Here is a 10,302-nt window from a genome sequence, read left to right on the forward strand (position 1 = left end):
TTTTAAGGAGTCATTTACAGAAACGGATTTCAGAACATGAAAACAAACAACTATTTTTAGTATCAGCTAACAGAGAATCAGAAGGGCCTCATCCCATCCCTGTACAATAGGCATTAAAGTTTCTGGGACTGTCACTTCCTATGTTTAACTCAGAACTGTTACCTTATCCTGACTCAGGATTTCTAATGCAGGTAGCCTTGGCTTGTCCAGTCACACCAGCATTCCTTAATCGGGCATATTCAGATCTGAGGACAACCAAAGAATAGAAATACATACAGGAATGAAAGGCGACATGCTGAAGAAAATGTCAATGAATGTACAGCATATTAAAATCGATTGACACAAGAAGGTTTCATCATCAGTTTGACTTTTTGGGAAAGTTTCCTTTCTGAGCAGAAAAAAATGCAACACAGAATTAAACGAATGAAGGTGGGTGAAGGTGGATACCTGTTCTTTTCCGCTCTGTTATTTGAATATCACTGTGAATCCCCTCGTTCCCTGCCTCAAATATTCTTACAATCCTGCTCCCCCAACTCCGCTCTACCACAAGATTCCAAATTCGCATCAATTCATTTTGTCCTTTGCTTTGATGGAAATCTGGAGATAATTACCTATTTTGAGAAAGAAGCACTGAAGTAATCAATTGGTTTCTTCTTAATAATAAATTGCATAAGGATGGTAGCTAGGTATTTCCCTGCATTCTTCAACTCTTCCCTGAATTTCGATTGTGTAACCCCATAAATAAGCACGTTTGTACGGCAACGTAAATCCATCAACATAACTCCCAGTTCTGCTAAGATATGTAAGGAATCTTTGTGCATTTCAGGATAGTTTCCTGTCATGTTATAATATAAGAGATGTATGACAAATAAAATCGACAGAAGTATAAAGTTGCTGGATATCGTCAAGAGCAAAATTATGGACTTCCTTTTGCTCTTCATCTCTGGTACACTGTGATTATTGCCATTGCTCTGACCCTTCAGTCCTCCATGAGCTCGACTTGTCACGACAATATGTCTGATTGTCAGAGCATTGATCAAAAAAATGAAGATATATGGGATCAATATGGTTAAAATTATATCAAAATAATCAAATGTTATCCATGCTGGATCAGTGTAATAACTCAACTTGAAGTTACAGAAACTGAGTTGAAGGTCACATATTTCTTCAGGTTGAAATGCAAAGTACATGGAGGTGTTTTCTATACAGAGCAGAATGCAGATTGTTGATAGAATCCCAACTGTAATTTTCTTGGTACAATATTTTGGTTTAAGCTGCTGGCAACAAATGACCACAAAAATGATCAAAGGAGAAAGTGACAGTAAACCAGACAGAACATTCTGCAGCTATATAAGAAAGGACATAAATAACATTACATACAGGAGTGATTTCCAGGAAATAACCAGGGAAATAATACGACCTGATCCGATACAATATTACTGTAGTGATAATGACTAGCAGATCTGCCGTTGCCATGGCCACCAAATAATGAGTGGTGCACGTGGATAGGCTGCAATTTCTCCGAATAAGGATCGCAATTGCCACTGAATTAACTGTAACAGAGAAATCGGAAAACAGACTGGGATTACTGTTCGAACACACTCTGCATTTCTTGGTCATGATTGGATCAGAGAGTAAAAGTTTTAAATCATTTTACAGAACTGAATCAAACATAACTTTGCAAATCTGGGAGTGCAATGAAGATAGAACACTGACGCAGAAACATTCCCCTTCCATATTAGAATGGGGCCATTAGCCTAATCTGTGGCTGTAGTTCCTAATTTATCTCTAGTGCAAGAATGCATCTCAATAAATTACTTTTATGCCAGACTAAGTATTTAAATTGAAGCAAAACTACTGAACCTGAAGTAAATCTGAACTTTAAATACATATAAAAAAACAGAAATCTTGAAAGCAGGCAATAGGTCTGGCAGCATTAGAGGAGAGAGAAACAACCGTTTCAGATTGATAGCCCGTCATGACAAAGGAAATACATCACCAGTTGATCTTTCTTATAAATGATTTAGCAGGTTAAATATCGGAAAGGGTGGGGGATAGAGAAAAGAGGAAGACGTGTGCTGTAGTGGAGGATGGGATGATTCAGTAGTAATTGAGGTGATGATCACAGGTGTCTGGGACAATTTACTCAACTGAAGATCTGTCAAGGATTTAGAAATGCTTAAAGTGGAAACAGTGTGGAATTGAAGAGGCTCCAATGGAAATGGCATCTGATGGGGAAATTGGCTCAGTTTCACATCCCAAGCAGTAGCCAATGTTTCTCTGGGCTCAATGGCTCAATACACAAATCCCTTACTATCAGAATCGTTCACCTAGGAAAATCAATGCCATGGCCATTATTTATTTGCCTAATATGCAAGATTATAAATTGCGTTTGGCAATTTATTCCCATTCTAATACAAAAGTAGTTTAAACGTGGAACACTGTAACAAACAGAAATTAGAGCGTTCAGAGTGATATGCACAATTAAGTTGGCAGTGTGTACAGAAGCCTAGAGTCAGACAAGAGAATTAAAAAAAAAGTCCATTAAAATAAGTGTATAATCCATCTTAGACTTCCCCAATGCACAGAAGAAAACAAATGATTAGAAATGCAGTCGTCAAACTGGAAGAAGTAAAAATAAATCACTGGTTCACCTGAATCAGAGTGTTTGTGAACATGGGCAGTGGGAATGAAGGAACAGAAAGAGCAGTGGTTGCATCTTGTAATATTGTGTTGAGGGAGTGAAAGTTACGTTGGCATTAATGAGATATTGGGGCCAGGATATTGCAAGGAATAGGAGTAGAAAAATAAATACAGAAGCAGCAGGCTTGGTAGCAAAACTTCAGTCAATTATACAAAGAATGAGAAGAGGAAACCTACTTTTATCCTAGATAGAGAGAAAATTTGATAACAGCAACTAGAATTAGCAAGATCAAGGACCGTGAGAAATTCAGTGGAATCTGAGAAAGCACTGGAGTAGAATATAGCACCATCTGAAAGGCTGTAAGGAAGAATGAAAATGTAAAAGGGAATGGAATTAGTGTTCCAAGAAATTTGGGTGGGAGGGAATCCACAGGGAATCGTGGAAGGACTCAATTGTTTTAAAGTGGATATTTGTGAACATCTTACGTCCTGAAGTACATTGGTCACTTCAGTCCCAAGAAATGTCCGTCCCTCACAAAATATCCAATCTAACTGCCTCGGCATTCAACAGTATTGCAGTCATCCTGAATGTCACACTATCAACATCCTGTGTGTGTCTATTGATCTCGGAAAGTCAACGTTTTGGGTAAGGACTCTTCTTCAGACCCGAAACGTCGACTTTCCTACTCCTCTGATGCTACCTGACCTGCTATGTTCGTCAAGCTCCACACTATGTTGACTCTGACTCCAACATCTGCGGCTCTTGGTATCTTCTGTGTGTTACCATTGACTGATCAGGGGCACCCACTTTATCCACATTTATGTGGACACATAAACAAAGATGGAGTGCAGAGAATTTATGGAATGGATGCATTAACGGTGTATTATGGGGAAGATGAGAAAGTTGTGTGGACATTAGTAGATTAGTAATTCTGTTATACTGAGACAAGATAGCAGGTTACACTGAGACATTCAAAAGCCTGCAAAAAAGCTTGTCTCCTTGTTTTCTCCTATAAAATATAAAGAAGTAACACCTGAAGACGCTTCCAAGACAAAACATTCTAAAACTCAGGCTAAGATGTCGGTCGAATTGATCAGTCACTGAATTAAGGATTACTGTGGTCGACAACAACATAATGTTATTGCCAAGAAGCAAAACATAATTTTTAGATTTTGGGTTGGACTCTTGATAAAACATATCTTGTCACTTTCAGCCTATTTTCCACCCAAAATATTTGTCCATAACTAATTTTCTTGTCTGTGCTGTCCATCCCATTTGTGTTTGCATGTCAATGCAGTTGGATTTATAGGGTACATAATTTACGTTTGCACGTTAGTGATTAATAATTCATTTTGGCATATGTTACAGAATATTTTTGTTCTAATATATAAACTGTTGCTTTCTTATTTAGAATAAAACATGGTGTATTGATTTTATCATAGATAGTGGTGATAGGAAGCCATCGATTCTAGTAAATGATTTGGTTATGATCCACATTTGTAATGATTCATGGAGTATTGCTGCTTTATCCATCACGGTTATGAATTTTACAAAACTAAAAGCTAAAATCTAAAACAATAGGCAGTTGTTAATAACATTCATCTTGAAATGCATTTGGTTTGCTGACTTTTATTTTCAACTGGTTATTCTGAGTTTTTCCTGTTACTCTGCTGTTAAGATTTCCTACTTTTCTCGACACATATATTTGTGTTTGCTTTTTTCTTTTATTTCACTGCCTCACTTTGCTACACACAACTCTACATTATGTGCCAGGAGCAATCCAAATATTATAGAGTGAGACTACCTGACTAACTCAGCTAAACATATTGAAACTACGGACAGGCTTGTGGATGGACAGACAAAACAACATTATCTAATATGCATTTATGATTTTGTGATGAAGTTTATCGAATTGTTTATATTACATAACTTAAGGGTCCGTCAAAACAGTGGAGACTCACCATGATGCTACTGATTTCAATAGTACTAAATGTACACGAAAGTGTCGGCTATTGTTGGCCGGTGTACACAGCTTCTTAATTTGAGCACACAGTTTCATGCTGATAGAGATCAGGAAATAGCTAGAGGGACTAGTTCGTGCATTGACATCAAAATGGGCCACCAATATATAAATTATTAGGAGATCAAGATCAATAATTTCAAGAGGAAATTAACATAAAAATTATTATCTTTCTCTCTGATGTAGTATTCAAGGTATGAATGAGGTGGTGTTTAAACAAATCAAACAGATATGATAAAATGTAACTGGAAGAACTTTGTGCATTGTATCATTTGAAGAAACTGAATGCATTTAGTTGTACTTTAGGGACTTATGATTATCGTTTATACAGTCATAGAGTCGCAGAGTTTTACAGGACGTAAACAAAGTGTTTGGTCCAACCAGTCCATGTCGAGCATAATCACAAACTAAACTGATACCACCTTTCTGCTCTTGGCCCATCTACTTTCAAAATTTTCCTATTCATTTGGTTATTCAAATATCGTTTGAAAGTTGTGATTACACCTACATCCACCACTTTCTCAGAAAGTTCATTCCACATGCAAACTACTCTCTGTGGGAAACAATTGTCCCTCAGGTCTTCGTTTATGAATTTTTCTCCCCACAATCTAAAAATAAATCTCATACTAGTTTTGAAATCTCCAATCCTATGGAAGATTGAATAATGTTGTAAAATTGATCATTTCTCAGTAAATATGCCTCAACTGCATTTTATGATGCTGATATTTTGCGCTAATATCCCTCCTACTTCACTCGAAAATATGTTGGCATAATCAGAACATAATTTATTTAACATACTATTAAAGAAGTTAATGCGGATCAGTTCAAATTTGCTTACAATATATGTTATTGATATCTACTTAACCCAACATCTCACATAATTACCATTTTGCCAGCATACAATTTTGGATATATATTTTCAATGCCAATATAAATAATATGCAAGGACAGTTCATAAAGTCAATTTGTTGCTTTCTTTATTATCATTTTGCATTAATGTTCTGGTATTGACAGAAGAGAAGATACTTAAAGGTTTTCTTGAAATTCTTGTTACGCAAAGCATAGCAGACAGGATTGATTGCACTGTTGATGTAAAAGATCCACTGTGCAATCGTCCAAACTGTGTTGGGGATACAGATTGAACAGAAATTGTTAATGAACACCAAGATATTGTATGGGGTCCAAGTGATGATAAATCCTAGGAGTACAGCCAGAATGGTGTTTGTCACCATTTTCTCTCGATTTACTTTCTTATCCTCCTTTATTCGACTTTTGCTGGCATGAGATATGCGCACAAACAAAATCACGATGATAATAACAGGGAGATAAAAGGCAACCACAGCTATGCCAAAAGTTACAGTCGGATTTGTGATGAATGATACATAACACTCGCCCTCACTGACTGTCCACTCCCCTACGATGAACTGTCAGAAGTGAATGACAGGAGCCCACAGGATGAATGGTATAACCCAGGCAGATGCAATCAATATCCCTGCAATCTTAGTTGTCCTTCTCATAGGGTACTTCAAGGGCTTTGGCACACAGAAATAGCGGTCAAAACTGATGAGAAGGAGATTCATGCCAGAGGCATTATTAACAACGTAATCTACAATAATCCATAACTCACACACCACTGGGCCAAGAGGCCAGTAACCAAATATAATGTAGACAGTGAATAGATTCATGGAGAATGCACCAATAATCAAATCTGCACACGCTAAACTGAAAATAAAATAATTGTTAATAGTTTATAAATGTCTGTTCACTTTGATAGAAACCAGAACGAGGATGTTTCCAAAGGCGGTTATCAAACTTAAACATCCAGTCACAATCAAAATGAAGACCACTTCGAATATTTTGTAGGATTGCCAACTTTCAGAAGCAATCAATCATGTTGGGTTACTGAGAGATTCATTAGTCTCCGCTAATTTTGCCATAATTCCTCTCTGACAGTTAGTTAAAACTGATTCAGCATGAATATGGGAAAAAAAAAGTATATAAAGAAACCTATTAGGAAACAGAGTTCAGATCTGTTAAAATTACGAGATCAAACTGCTAAATAAAATTCAATGAGCAAGAACATATGAACGCATCTCCTACGACAAACTTCAAAATGTTTGCCAGGAATGACTAAGGGTTAATATGGGATCTGTAAACTAGTACGATTAATGATAAATTAGAGTGAATTATTTGTGTTGACCTGAATGAAAATGTTGATCAGTGTCATTGAAAACATACCCTTGTGGTTTTACTTTCATTGATCCAAAAATTCTGTGTGAAGCGTGTTTCTGTATCACGTTTTCACTCAGTCTCACTCAGATTGAACCAGAGGCTTGTAACTTCATTTCTCTATTCACTCATGGAGCGTGGGGATCACGGACTGGCCAGAATTTATTTCCCATCGCTCGTTACCCTTGAGAAGGTAGTGGTGAATTGTCATCTTGAACTGCTGAAGTCAGTGTAGTGTAGGTTGACCCACCATGTTGTTGAGGAGGCAGTTCGAGGATTTTCACTCAAAGATATGAAGTTGCACTGATAATTTTCCAAGTCAAGATGGTGAGTGGCTTGGTCATTGGTATGTGGTAGTGTTCCAATGTGTCTGCTATCTTCGTGCTTTTAGGTCGAAATGATCGTGGGTTTGGAAAGTGCTGTCTAATAACCTTTTCTTCAGTGCATTTGTAGTTAGTCACACTGCTGCTGGTGGTGGAGCAATGCTTGTGGATTTGGTGTCAATCAAACAGACTGTATTTCCTGGATGGTGCCAAGCTTCTGGAATATTATTGTAGCTGCACCCATCCAGGCAAGTAGGGACTATTCAATCACACTTCTGACTTGTGTCTTGTCGATGGTGGACAGGCTTTGGTGAGTCAGGAGGTGAATTTATTGCTGTAATATTCCTAGCCTCTGACCTGCATTTGGATCCACAACATTTATGTCACTAATATATTTCAATTTCTGACCAAAGGTGATCCCCAGGATGTAGATGGTGGGAGATTCAGTGGTGATAACACCATTCAATGCCACGGGATAGTGATATTTTCTCGCAGGTAGTCATTCTTCAAATTTAACTTGCCACTTGTCAGCCCAAACCTGAATATTATCCAGGTCTTGTTGCAATTGATTATGGACTGTTTCAGTATCTGAGGAATCAAGAATGGTGCTGAACATTGTGCAATCATTGAGGATATCCCCACTTCTGTCCTGATGATGGAGGGAAGGTCATTGATGAAACAACTGAAAATGGTTGGGCCTACGACGCTTTTCTGAGCAACTCCCGCAGAGATGTCCTGCAGCTCAGATGAATGACCTCCAACAACTACAACTACTACGTGCGAAATCTGATTCTAAAAAATGGAGTATTTACCCTCTGAAACCCACTGATTCCAGTTGTGCCAGGGCTCCCTGATGTCAAGGGCTATCACTTTCAACCCACCACTGGAATTCATCTCTTTTGTTCGTGTTTGAACCAATGCTGTAATGACATCAGGAACTGAACGGCCCTGGCAGATCTCAAACTTGTAATTACTGATCAGGTTATTGCTGAGCAGGAGCTGCTTGATAGTACTGTTGATGATACCTTTCATCACTTTATTGATGATCGAAACTAGACTGATGGGGCATATTTGGCTGTGTTGGATTTGTTCTGCTTTTTTATGCACAGGACATAGCTGGGCAATTTCCCACACTGTTGGGTAAATTTCAGTGGTGTAACTGTACTGGAACGGCTTAATTAAGGGAGCAAGAAACTCTGGAACACAAGTCTTCAGTACTATTGCCGGAATGTTGTCAGAACTCATAAACTTTGAAGTACCCAGTGTCTCTAAGCATTTCTTGATATCACGAGAATTGAATCGAATTGGCAGAAGACTGGTATCTGTTATAATGGTGGCCACTGAACGAGGCCGGGATGGATCACCCACACAACATTTCTGATTTTAACTTGCAGCGATTGTTCAGCATTACCTTTTGCACTAATATGCTGTGCTCTTCCATCAATGAGGTGCGGATACTTTGGGGGAGCTTCCTTCTCCAGTCGATTGTTCATTTGTCCAATGTCATTCATGAATGGATGTAGCACGGCTACAAAGCTTAGATCTGATCCATTGGCTTTGGGGTCGATTCGATCTGCTTATCACTTGCTGCCTACGTGGTTTGATATGCAAGGATTTCTATTTAGTAGCATCAGCAGGTTGACTCTTCATTTTTAGATATTTCTGGTGTTGTTTCTTGTGTGCCCTCCTGTGATTTCCATTCAACCAGGGCTGATCCCCTGGCGTGGTAGTAATACGTGAGCAGAGGATATGCCAGTCCATGAGATTACAGATTGTATTTGAGTTTGGGACAGCCCGGGAAAAGGAACATGCATGAATGTTTTATTAAGGGTACTGGAAATTCTTCAGTTCTTCTGATCTGTTAACTCACAAAATAGCCTGAGAAACAGTTATTTGATCACAGTTTTCAACTGTTTTGCGAATGTAGCAAAAGTTCATTGCACTAATGGAAGCATTATTGTAACAGAATGGTACAGCAGCACAAACGCTATGGCATGAATCGTGTTACTTGATTTAAATGCGACATCAAGACAGACGAAACCACATAGGAACGCATTCCAATGAACACGTAGCACTGTCTATGTAATGGCCAGATCAGATTAAAATTACCCAATACAACAAACAATAAAATGATTTGGTTCTCATTTTATTTGGCTTTCCATCCCTGGGACTCTTCCCAGTGCTGTGATACTGAGATTCTCCCCATTGCTGTGACCTTGTACCCTCTCCTTTGATGTTTACGTGTGATTCACCCCACTGCTGTGACCCTGGAGTAATCTGTGGACTATGTTTTACAATAAACAATGGTGAATGCATTGAACAACTCGATCACAATCATGGGATCCCAAAGTGAGCACGTCGTGAAAGAGCATGTCTGTTAACCAGATTCTTCAACCTGCAACTTGACATTGTACAGAATAAACCTGCAAGTATGTGAATCCACTGTGAGCATAACCAGTTTACATAAAATAGCATAAAGAGACTATAAAAAGTTCAGCAAATATTTGCTGAATCATCGTAGTTGTGAACCAGACACAATATTCTATATCTACATAATCCAAGCTACAATGCATATTACACATCGGACGTGAGGGTAGTGTACAAAAACACAGCAAAATTCAATAGAACACTTAAATATTCTGTCACGAGATAATTACCAATTATTCAAACTACTTCTGCTACTTGGAAAATGAATCTTTGCTGTGCAGTCATCCATGACACATCAAACTTTGATGACTGAAACTGAATGCTAAATCAGTCGACCAAAATATTTCAGTACCTCTCTGTGAACTACAAGTACCGTTTCCTAAAATTGGCCATCAATGAGATATTTAAAGCAGTCAATATTCTAAACTCTTTGTTCAAGATTTGAAGGATATTTTAATGTCAAAAAGAAAATTTCAAGTGGGTGTACTTGTGAAAGAGAGCAGATATAATTGTTTATTTGGGCCATTGCATAATAATTAAATTGAGTGAAATTTATAGCAACATTACAGCCATAATGAATGAAGGTCACTGAATAAATGTAATGTTGGATCAATGTAATGAAAATAACAATGTATTAGAATATAGACTGAATTTCTAGA

At 37.9% G+C, this 10,302-nt stretch overlaps 1 pseudogene; it reads right to left on the reverse strand.

Annotated features, from left to right (window-relative positions):
- Positions 1–5,647: 5,647 nt before the first annotated feature.
- On the reverse strand, positions 5,648–6,601 carry LOC109919213 (annotated as a pseudogene).
- Positions 6,602–10,302: the final 3,701 nt, after the last annotated feature.

Source organism: Rhincodon typus, chromosome 35, assembly GCF_021869965.1.
Source record: "Rhincodon typus isolate 14 chromosome 35, sRhiTyp1.1, whole genome shotgun sequence".
NCBI lineage: Eukaryota > Metazoa > Chordata > Chondrichthyes > Orectolobiformes > Rhincodontidae > Rhincodon > Rhincodon typus.